The 12,786-nt window shown below is 39.4% G+C and overlaps 1 protein-coding gene across 1 annotated transcript in view; it reads left to right on the top strand.

Moving 5' to 3' along the window:
- Nucleotides 1–12,786, top strand: part of HS3ST6 (heparan sulfate-glucosamine 3-sulfotransferase 6) — a 615,609-nt gene that overhangs the window by 257,913 nt on the left and 344,910 nt on the right. The window lies entirely within an intron of this gene.

Below are 12,786 nucleotides of genomic sequence, written 5' to 3'. Positions count from 1 at the left end.
TCTGAAAACAATTTAGTCAACCAAATAAGAATGATAAAAAGGGGAACTGAAACCAGAGCCATTTGCCAAATGCACTGAAAACGTCTATGTAATGCACTGTTAGTTTTTGTTTTATAACGCAGAGTTTGTAGAGTGAATGCAGGCTGCGTTTTATTGTTTGAGCCCTTCCTGTTGTGATTATCATTATAAAAACAGTAGAGACCCTTTGGAACAAAAATGTATGAAGATTCATTTACTAGTAAAGTGTGAAAACAAATATTATCAGTTTAAGACAATGCATTCAGTGTACTATTTCACTGAGTAATAATAACACAGTATTATCTAATTTTAATAAGGCCTTAAATATTGACCAGCATTCAGGTGACATCGACTGAGTGCCTACAGCACTCATTACATATAATGCATGCTGTTCAGCATGTGTGTTTTACATAGCAGAGCAGGTTGAGGGGATCGGATCTATTAGGCAAATGGTGCTAAGAGTGGAATGGAATATATTAAGGAATTGTGGAGTCAGTCCCTAGTGTGTCATGCTTAGCTTCTGGTATTGAGATAATGGAAATAGGAACTCAGTATGAAAAAACAAAACAAAATATGCGCATCAGTGCGAGGAATCAAAAAAATAACATATGACAGGATAGACACCATGGGTGAAAAAAGGAAGAAACGGATCTAAGCAATGCATTGCTAGACTGTGAAATCTTGGTGTGCAGATATTATTCTCCAATTATACAGCACACTGAGGAGCCCTCACCCATCCATAGACGTGCATGCCTACATACATATGTGATTAGAGAATTGCAGGCTTAACTCAGCATGTTCACCACTCATTTATTCCTTAAATTTGTAGCATGGAACCCATGTAGTGAATCAGATACAGATACCCTAAGTATCTACACTGCTGAAATCAGTTCTGGAGGCCATACTGCAAGACAGACACCTAGCCCTTTCGGTGTAAGAAACAGTTACTGAGATGGTAAGGGGAAACAGCATAAGGAATGTAAGAAAAGCTTTAGTGCATTCAGAAGAGAAGAGAAGGAAGATAAAGCTAAAGAGGCCAGAAATTAATGTAATATATTAACAAGTGGTAGATACATGACACAGAACTAGAGGAGACGTGGCGGCAGGAGGAGCAAAGAAACAGAGGGGGGTAGAGCAATGCTTGACAACTGCATGGGAACAATTCAGGTAGTGGTGGGGTGCTTGGTATGTTGCAGGAAGGAAGGAAGGTGGACTGCAGACTTATATAGGGTTCATAATTACCCTGGAAAAATGGACAGCATAACAAGGTTAAGTTAGCACTAGGACAGTGCTGCCTACATCTTCATAAGACAAATCAGTTTAAAAAAAAAAGCAACACATCTATTTTGATCTGGTTTCAATGCACATTTGAAGCGCTCTGTGACAATCATAAGTTATTAAAATATATGTCTATATTCAGTGTACTATCATATATATTTTTGTCAGATACTCCATAAAGAGACACAGCTAATTGTGAAGTTCCTCAAAATGTAAACCAGTGTTGTGGTATATCTTTCAGAAATGCAACTTATCATAAAAACAGTACAAGCAATATCTCATGTATTCGTTTGGCATTCCCAGCTAACCCCCAACTTTGTAAAGTAGACAATTCAATTACAGCAGCACGTGCAGGTTAAAGAGGATGCCATTGTCTGCAAAGGTGATATACCAGGAATGATGGTATTGTAACTCCATGCTACATTTGTTACTATAGCAATGGCTACATTTGTTACTATAGCAATGGCTACATTGTTACTATAGCAATGGCTACATTTGTTACTATAGCAATGGCTACATTTGGCAACTTCTCAGTCAGTTAACAAACACAGTCAATGTATTCTGTCAAGGAAGCATAAGTACCTCATTGCAACGGCAACCCTTTCTTCTCTAAAGTGTTTCTTCCTTTAGATGCATGCCAGTTAGTCTGTAACTTTCTTGCTTTACTACAAGCTATTCTTGAACTTTCCACTGCAATGCAGCAGTCTTCCATTGGTCAATTTCTCTAAGTGCATTCTATGCTTAAGAGTCACTGCCCTCTTTATATGCTATGGTTCTGTGTCAGGTAGATGCTTTTGCCACTCCACCAAATGTGAAGGATGAGTGGCAGCACTGCCACCCAGGGCAAAGGAGGATGTGGTATCCTTTTCTCCCCAAAAGGTGAAGATATAACAAGAAAATGCACACAAGCCTGTTTCAATAACTAATTCCCAAAGTAAGACCTGACACCAACATAGAGGGAATATGCTCTGCTGTCCTGGGTAAGGGTATCCAACCTCTATACCCCAATTAAACCGCATACTCTTCACTTACAGAACCACACTACTCTCTCTGTGAACCAATGTCTCCCAGTGCCCCCCATCCATGGTAATTGCATTTCACACAAAGTGTTATTTTTCAAAGAAAGACACACAAATATCCCCAAGAAGGCTGTCAGAATTCCAGAATTCCCCAGATCTTTCTTCATGGCTTAGAAGAACTGCCATCACCCTGAGAAAGCCATGGACTTCCAGTTACCTGGATCTGCCCTTATTTCACCAATTAATATATTTCAATGGTAATTGGCCATAGCAGTCTTGAAGGATTATGACCAACAGTATGTGAACCAACAGTATAAATAATTATTACTTTCTTCATAGCTAAACAACAGTGCATAAGTACACTTGTAATAATTAACTCCACTGAACTATATAACTACTGGCCAATAGCTATACTGTCCCCCTCTCCAAAATACTTGAAAAATGTATACATAAGTAGCTCATGGACTATTTACTCCAAGAAAGCCTACTCACTGCCACCCAACATGGCTTCCTTCCCTTCCCCAGCACTACTACCGCCCATAATTCTTTCACAAATTCTTTCTCTCTAGCCAGAGACAACAAAAAACGTGTTCCCTGTCTCTTTCTTGATCTCTCTACAGCTTTTGACACTGTCTTGACCCCATGCTTTTTTCCAAACTCTCTGACCTCAGTCTTTCCAGTTCATCCATCACCTGGTTTTCCAGCTGTCTCTTGAACAGACAGCAGTCTGTCAAATGGGCCTCCTGACCATCTCCTTTTATCCCCATCAACACAGGAGTTCCTCAAGGGTCAATTCTTGTTCCTCTACTGTTTAACATCTTCACCAATCAGTGCTAAATATCATGTCCTCACTCTTCTCTCATACAATATGCAGATGACTTCACAATCATCTCCAGCGCTGATGCCCTTGCAGACCTGCACACCCTTACTCAAAACTCCTTTAACTATATTGAAAACAGGCTCTCTAATAACCAACTTATCCTCAATCGCAAAAAAATAAACTTCTCTTATTCATCCCAAAATCACTCTCACATCTTAAACCTACCTTCTCTATCACTTCACTTAAAAACACCATCATCAATGTGGAAACTCATACTAAGCTTCTTGGAGCCATTACTGATGACCAATTCAAATTCGACCTACATCTTCACAACTGCATAAAGAAAACACACCAAAAACTTGGCTTACTTTACAGAAATAAAAAAATCATTACAAAAGACTAGACTCTCTTTTGTCTATGCCTACCTTCTTCCCAGCCTTCTCTACAGCTCACAAATCTTAACTAACCTACAATCCTCTATACTAACTAAATTTGAAAACACTTAGGACAAAATATCCAGGTTCACTGCTAACCTGCCTGCAAACTCACATCACTGGCACTCTCTCAAAGCCTTAAACTGGCTAAAGTCCCCCCACCAAGTCCTCCTTTCTCATCTTCTTATCATTCATTCCATCCTAAACCAGCCCTCTGCCTGCCGAGGCATCTCCTCACTCATCTGTCTTTATGCTGCCTCTCGATTCCTCAGGAGCTCTGGCTAACAACACTTGGAAATATACAAGCCCAAAAGATCAACAGGCCAAAATCTTTATAGCTACTCTCCTGTCCTATCCTGGAACAAGCTACCCATGTTCATTAGAAAGATACCCCATGCACACGGATTTAAGAAAGCTCTAAATGAATATGTACTAGACACCTGGACATCCCTTTGTAAAATCCCCGTATAAACTTTCCCCATCAACACCATCCCTTAAACTAGCTCTTACAGCCCCTTCTAACTACTACCTATAATTATCCAGCTACCGGCACTCTCTCACTTATTTTAGTTATTTATTTTATTTTATTTATTTATTTTTGACTAAGTCAGACATTCTCAGTCAACAAATGCCAAATAAAATAAATAAATAAATGAATAAATACCAGCTACATGAGCTTAAATATAAATAAATGGATTCTCCTTACATAATAAAGCAGCAGTTCAAATACCGCACTGGCATACAAGGAAAACTAAAAGAAAATGCAATAAACATAGACAGAATGCATACAGAAAAAATAGCTCTCTGTATCTAAGTTCCCTGACTAGTTTGCTATAACAAAACACTTCCTCAAAATAAGGATTGTATGATTCCACAAGCAACCATCAGCCACTTCAGCAATCACTTCTTCTCTTTGAAATTTGCTATGCAATGCAGTTATATGGCAGAAGCCATTGTCATTCCCAATGTATGCTGGTTTTGCCGTTGCTATGGCAACAGGCCATGAACTTGCATCCTCATTGAGCACCTGCCTTCACAGGTTGTCAAAATGCTTCCACATCTGCTTCTTCTTTGATTGACTGTTATTAATTGTGAATGCCATAGGAGTTCAGCCTGGCATCAGTGTATTTCATAGACCTTTCCTTTAGTTTCCCTTGCCATGGCTTCACAGTCTGACCTTCACATGAACCTGCTCATCCAGAGGTTAGAGGTTATATTTCAGTGCATGAGAACATAGAGTCTTTATTTTTTTTATCATTTGACTGCAACCTTTCATTAGGGTGCAGACATTAAAGTAATGACTACTCCTCAATGGATAACTATAAAAAAGAATACTAGATAATTTAAAGACTTATGAAATTGCCGGGGAGCTCTGAATTTTGTCAAAATTGTTTTTATTTTTTAATTTATTTTGCTTTTGTTGACAAGGTTTGTCCAACTGGGTTTAGTTCCTCTTGCATAAAGTCTACAAAAAGGATGGCGTTGGTAGTTTCTTACTGCCACAACTTATCACTGCTTCCCATACCAGTTTTAGTAATCTTCTTTGACTGCTGTCACTGGTTTAGAATCTAGACTGCATTGCTGTAATTATATTGTTGGCATGTGATGACAGACTTTATTGTGAATGATTCATTCCAGGCTTTTAGATAAAAGGCTTTTAAAATGCTGATACAGCTATAGTTTTTAACTTTGTGAAGGTTGCTATTTTTAAACAAAGGTATTTGGTTTGACTGCTTAGAAAGAATGCAGCATTGTCCTTCTTACATGCTCTAGTTTCTGAGTGTTGTTCATGGGTTGGCTAGACATTGGGTAATTTTCCTTATTTAAGCTTATGGCAGTCCGTCTGACTGTCTGTCTGTGGAAGCAGAACCATATGCCTCTTCATTTTTCATTGTGTTGTGTTTTATTTGGAACGTTGTGTAGGTGATTGGGTTTGATTAATTAATACTAAAATGGTGGTGTGTTTCAGCTGTATTGATCCGTGACTGATTTGAAGTTGTCTGCATATGTATTTGTCATGCGCTTGTGTGTTGGCAGTTCCAATGGGTTCTCTATATAAGCTCTTGTTTCTCTCAGCAGATTATTTATGGATGCTCAGAAAGTTACAGAATTACTTGGGTCCTCTTCTAAGAATTTGTTGTACTATTATTGCTTTGCTTGCTGTATTTGTCTTTTACATCTGGATCGTTCCTCTGTGCATTTCTGTAGCATTGCTGGATTTGATAGTTTCTTGTACTGTACCAGTACTTTATTTCTTTATTTGGTTAGATCCTGTAAATGCATGCTTATCCATAGAAGAGTGCTTCTTCTTACTTTTACTTGGTGGAGAGGTGCTTAGTCACGCAAAGTATTGAGGAGTAGAGTGGAGAGGTGCTTAGTCATGCAAAGTGTTGAGGAGTAGAGTGGAGTGGTGCTTAGTCAAGCAAAGTGTTGAGGAATATTTGGGTAGAATGGTGCTTAGTCAAGCAAAGTGTTGAGGAATATTTGGGTAGAATGGTGCTTAGTCATGTAAAGTGCTGAGGGGTATTTGGATAGAGAGGTGCTTAGTCACACAAAGTGTTGAGGAATATTTGGGTAGAGAGGTGCTTAGTCATGCGAAGTGTTGAGGAATATTTGGGTAGAGAGGTGCTTAGTCATGTAAAGTGCTGAGGGGTATTTGGGTAGAGAGGTGCTTAGTCACGCAAAGTGTTGAGGAATATTTGGGTAGAGAGGTGCTTAGTCATGCGAAGTGTTGAGGAATATTTGGGTAGAGAGGTGCTTAGTCATGTAAAGTGCTGAGGGATATTTGGGTAGAGAGATGCTTAGTCAAGCAAAGTGTTGAGGAATATTTGGGTAGAGAGGTGCTTAGTCACGGAAAGTGTTGAGGAGTAGAGTGGAGTGGTGCTTAGTCATGCGAAGTGCTGAGGAATATTTGGGTAGAGAGGCGCTTAGTCATGTAAAGTGCTGAGGGATATTTGGGTAGAGAGGTGCTTAGTCATGTAAAGTGCTGAGGGATATTTGGGTTAAGAGGTGCTTAGTCATGCAAAGTGTTTATTAATATTCCGTTGAATATCTCCTGGTATGTGTTTATTTGACACATGTCCACTTGGTAGTTTTTTGAATCTCTTCCCTTCATTCTATGCTCAACAAATTGAGGTTTCAGAGGAAAATAGTTTGGAGTAGTGATGTTTATTTTTCCATATCATGAAAGTTTGTTCATGGTTGCTGATTTGGTAAGGCAAGGTGACAAGTGTGAAGTTATGTGGGTTCTTTATAAATATCCAGTGAAGACTATTGCTTTTTCCTTTTTGGGTCTGGTGTGGTAGGGCTTGTAATAGGTACTGTGAATCCTACAACCTGTAAGCCACAATCTGGATTTTACTATGTCTGTTGGTTTCATGGTACGGTTGACGTCTCTAAGTAATATAAGCTCTCCAAGACAACTGCCATTGATCCATTTTATTGTGATAAGGAGTAATTTAATTGATGTTCTTGGTTTTAATATATGCATCCCACACTGAGTTGCTTACACTTTCCTCTTGTAACTGTGAGTGAAATAATGTTGGTAGTTGGTTAACATGCAGTTTAAAATGTAATCATTTACCATTATTAATATGCCTCCAGTTTTTTTATTCTCTCATTTCTGTAGACTCTGTAACCTGGAATGTGAAGCTCCTGGTGTTGAATATATGGTTTTAGGCATGCCTCTGACACTGATAAGATATTCAGCTTTCTTGCATTCATACATGTTGGGAGTTTTGAGATGGTATTGCATAAACGTCTGCAATTAATGTGTAATATTATCTTCCCATTTTTTGTGCTTGTTTTGTATTTGGTTTGCTACAGGCACCTGCTAGTAGTAGAAACATTTTTTTTTACATTTATTAGTATGAGTGGTATTGGGAGTAATATTTATAGCTGTATCTGCCTTTACCCAAATTGTATTATCATATTGGACAGATTAGGTAGTAAAATGTGAAGAACCAATTGGAAAAATATGTGAATCTCTTTTGGAATGGTGTGCAGATTTGTGGTGCCCTTTTTGTCTAAGTTACGTGGAAAATCTCATTTGCGTTGACTGTCTCTAATGGTGTTGCTGATACTGCTGTTAGTTTTGACTGTCTCTAATGGTGTTGCTGATACTGCTGTTAGTTTTGACTGTCTCTAATGGTGTTGCTGATACTGCTGTTAGTTTTGACTGTCTCTAATGGTGTTGCTGATACTGCTGTTAGTTTTGACTGTCTCTAATGGTGTTGCTGATACTGCTGTTAGTTTTGACTGTCTCTAATGGTGTTGCTGATACTGCTGTTAGTTTTGACTGTCTCTAATGGTGTTGCTGATACTGCTGTTAGTTTTGACTGTCTCTAATGGTGTTGCTGATACTGCTGTTAGTTTTGACTGTCTCTAATGGTGTTGCTGATACTGCTGTTAGTTTTGACTGTCTCTAATGGTGTTGCTGATACTGCTGTTAGTTTTGACTGTCTCTAATGGTGTTGCTGATACTGCTGTTAGTTTTGACTGTCTCTAATGGTGTTGCTGATACTGCTGTTAGTTTTGACTGTCTCTAATGGTGTTGCTGATACTGCTGTTAGTTTTGACTGTCTCTAATGGTGTTGCTGATGCTGCTGTTAGTTCTGCTGTTTATAAGTTTATTGTATAGTAGTGATCTGATTCTGTTACATGACAATGTGGCCAATTAGTGACATGAGTGATTATGTAATTATGTATAAGTTGTATAAGATGCATAAGACTTTAATTCCTCCACACATAAACCTTGGTTCTTTACAATATATTTGGTGGCAGAAAGTGACAGCAAATCCATATAGTTAGCCTTTAAACACCTTTAACATCCTAACTTCCCACCTTCGCTAACTCCCTCCTTCATCTTTATCCCAGTTCTTTCATATCCTCTTGAATGTCTTTATTAATTCCTTCTCTACCATCCATTCCAATACTCCACTGCATTGGTCCACAACCTTTTCAGTGAAAAAGTACTTTCAAATTGCCAGGGAGTAGTTAGCACCTACCATCTTCTGTCTGTGTGTGCTCATCCTTCCTCTGTCCTTCATGTAAATGTGGTCCCTTTGCACTTTCTTCTGATGCTGTTGAGTATCCATATGATGTCTCACAATATCATTGATGGTATGTAGTCAGAAGGCCTCTAGCTAGTCCAGTTTCTGATCATATCATTCATTTACAGTTACTTTCCTTTGGACTCCTTCCAACCTATTGATGTCACTTACCTTTTATGGTCTACAACCCTACAGGCAGTTCTCTAAATGCCGCCTGTTTAGAGCCCTGTAGAGTGAAAAGTTCTGGAGATTATCAGCCAGAGAATATGGCAGCTCAGCATTCTATCTGCTGCCCCTACTTCACTGTAGTCTTGATGGACCAGCCCATGTGTGATCTATATCCCAGGTCCTTCTCCAGCTCTCCTTCAATCAGTTGAACACCTCTCCGCTAATGCACCACACCTGTGTTGTTGTACCACATGTGCATTACTAATCATGTGCTATGATACTTCACATTTATTTATTTATTTATTTAAATTTGTTGACCAGGAGTGTCATAGCTGGTGCCTTTGTACCTTGCCAACAAGGTCAGACTTTACAGCTCATTCTTTGATTCATGTCCATTATATTTAGTTATTTTTCTCTTCCTCTCCATTAGGCTTTTCGGCAAGGTGTCTTGTTCTCCATACTATAAACCAAAGTGTACTTTTTTTATGCATGAGATTCCTGTCTCATGTCTCAAAATACCTTTCTGACATCATGTTGCACACACTTCTTCATGCAGTAGCAGCCATCTTAGATGTACGGTCATCTGCCGCCCAACACCATCCAGATTGTGATTATCTGGAGTTGTTCTTCTAGTTTCAATCAAAAGACACTTCCCCACTGGAGGAACCTCATTTCTTCCCCAAAAAGAGATGAATTAGACATCAGGCCAAATGATAATCACAACTGCTGTACATTGGCACCTTTTAAACTGCCACATTAATAGCTTCCAGGTGTGTAATAGCTTTAAGTTACACACTGTATGTGAATGGCACTAGAAAACTGCACAGTTTCTTTTTTTAATTCTTGTGGTCCCCTCTGACCTTATTGTTACCAGCCTGACCACCAGTGCCCCATGTCCATACCAGATCTACCAGCTATTCTAATACTCCTATGGACTTGCTCCATTTTTGCTGGGGCTAGTCATGGATCCTAAGGATATCCCAGGGGCTCAGCTCATCTGTGCATCTCTCCAGGTGTTATTTTTTGGACTATGCCCTACCGACTGCCTTCCCCATCCCCCACTCTAGTTGATTGAGTCTGAGGGCAACTCCCTTCTTTGGACCATGTCTCCCTTAGGGACTGCATAATTGAATGCCCTCCCACCTAGGATGGGCACATCCTAATCTAACCTTAGTTAGCTGGGTTGTAGGCAAGGTTTTATCCCTATACACCACCAGCGTGGCTGAAAAATGCACAGATTCTTTAGTGAAAATAACTTTTACATTTATTTAAGAGAACTGCCAGCTCAGGAAAAGACAGAAGAGTGGAGCCCGAACAAAAACGGCATTAATGGTTACACACTGGCTGTGAAGTAGCACATCACATGATCACTGGCACATCACATGACCAGACATGAAGTAAAATCACATTTCAGGTGAAGTCATATAGTTTTCATATATGCAATAAACAAATACATGGGTTCTTAAGTATTGTGATACAGTTATGCAAGTAAGGCAGAGAAACACAAAAATGTTCATAAGAAGAAGTAGAATGCAGTGGTTATACACTTTCAAGGCATAGTTACATAAGGCTAAGCAACTGCTACAGCAGAACTGTATAGTTACACAGCATACGGCAGAATGTTTTGGGATAAAATACGTACCTCAGCACAGTACCTTTTTAGTAACCTACGTAGCTTGCATAACTGTATCACAATTCTACTCAAGGCATTATAAGAGATCTGGGAACACAGGTTGACAGCAACCTCTCTTTTGACCTCCACATTGCCACTGTACTGTGGACAGAAAGTCCTTCTTTGTGGCATATCTCATTACTAAGGGTTTTGCATCCAGGAAGAAAGAGGTCATTGTCTTCCTCTACTCTTCCCTCATTAAGCCAATCATCGAGTACAATACCCCATTTGGCATGTACCTCACTAGACACCTGCAACTACTGGAGAGGCCGCAAAAGTACCTCACAAAGAAGATCCTAGGCCTTAAATACTTGTCCTATATGGACAGACTCAAAAAACTCCAACTATTCTATGTCTCATATCACCTACTTAGAGGCGATCTCTGCTTGACTTACAAAGCCATGTCTAACCCAGCTCTGTTAGAAATGCTACATCTAATGAAATCCCAATACCTCCACACTACACACTCTAGAGACTTCAACCTCATTACTACAATCAACAGAACAAGCTGGAGGGACAGGTTCATAACCCAGAGGCTGCCTATGCTATGGAATAGACTTCCCATACATGTCAAACAGAGCACCTCACTGGATCTTGATGAGTGGGTGGGAAATAGAAAATTCACCCTGGAGATAACTCCAGTGACTCTACTCAACAGAGGCACTGGGAACTAAGGTCAGGTGGCAAAACGCCAGGGTAATCCTATGGACTAGGCTTGTAAAGGCTCCAGGGCCATTAGCCTAGTACACACCTATGAACAGTGGTACACTAACACAGTATGAGACAAAGTAACAGAAAGTACACAGGATCCTGAACAAAATGGCATATGTACACAGTATGAGACAGTACCTACGCAGGTTACTAAAAATTTGGCAGCATTATAATTGAAAGCAGGAATTTAATTATCGTTGCAATTATTTATCAATTTTATTTCTATGTGGGTGGCAGGCCAACTAGACAATAACCATTCGAAATGTCAGGACACACTAAAGTGAGTCCCAAACATGGAGACTGAATGGCCAAAAAAACAGACTTAATATTCAGTCCAAAATTGCCCTTTTCTAGAATATTCCATTTTCTCTGAGGTTTGACAATCTCAGAGTTGGTGTATATAAGTTTTGGGGGGGAGGGCATCTGTAGGAAGGCTTTCCCTCTGCAATAATAAGAATAGTCTCCAAGTCCCTCCTGTCTTTTCAATGCCATGTAAGCCATATTTTTGAAATCTACCGTCCTGTTGTGTCTGCATATGCACTTATTCTGATGCCTGAAGTAGTAAAAGCTGTGAGAGAGATACAGTTGTTCATTGCTGGAACAAATACAAATGACAGAGCTAATTTGCAGATATAAAAAGCATGAAATTCCCTTTGATTTCTGGCACCAGAACAGTAAGAGAAAATAAATTGCTACCAGATGACTGGTATCATCTAAGCAACACAGACAAGCTACGAAGGGGTGTAAGGCTAACGGTGGCATGCCTCAAAGAAATGAGTGCGGTTATTCCTAAAGTTCTGCTTATCAGGCTAAGAGCAATACAGAACCTATAACCAAACAGAGATAATGATGTTGCATGTCACACAGCAACTATGATAGGTATGATGAGATCGTTCAGACGTATTAATTAGTTCTGGAGGAGGGGACCTTCTGTGGCTTTTCTCATGTAATGAACAGATCTAATGCTGCTTGTAAAGAGAAAAGCAGTTACGGTCTTAGTGCTTTCTTAGTTCAGATAATTTTAAGGAAACAGTTGTCAGAAGCTGGTGGAATTATTTTCTAGTATCCACTGAGTACTCCTAAGTGGGAAGGGAGATAGTGATCACTTTAGACAAAAGCACTAAGCAGAGTGAGTGGTTTGACAATCAGTGTAGCTAGAGAGTCAGGCAGATCAAAAGTGTGTGTACTAGACACCAGGATGATTGTTTCTGGAAAAAAATGTAAGGCTGTCTCTGGGAGAAACAAAAATAAACACAAAAACTCTTAGGCAGGTCAGATGTTAAATAAGACTGGAAGTAAATCTCAGTGGCCATTACATAAACATCAAGCCTTTCTGTGACACAAACATGCAAACCAGAAAGGAGAAGCTTGAGCTTTTGAAAAGAGATTGAAAAGTACAGAAGGCGAGGCACGGGGTACAATACAAATTAAAGCAGAATAAAACGCAAGAAAGGTAGCTATAATAACAATGGAATAAACTGAGGAATGGACAGCCAGCTCCATTAGGGAAATGGATATTCTTTTTATAGAAAGACACAAGGAAACAGCAAAACAAAGTAAAATGAATGGAGACTACATAAACGGTATGATGAATTACTAAAGGGAGAATACGGAA

This window comes from Protopterus annectens, chromosome 12.part0 (genome assembly GCF_019279795.1).
Source record: "Protopterus annectens isolate FY-2018-M chromosome 12.part0, PAN1.0, whole genome shotgun sequence".
Taxonomy (NCBI): domain Eukaryota; kingdom Metazoa; phylum Chordata; order Ceratodontiformes; family Protopteridae; genus Protopterus; species Protopterus annectens.
The sequence above is the reverse complement of the archived record's forward strand: the minus strand, read 5'-3'. Positions and strand labels throughout refer to the sequence as shown.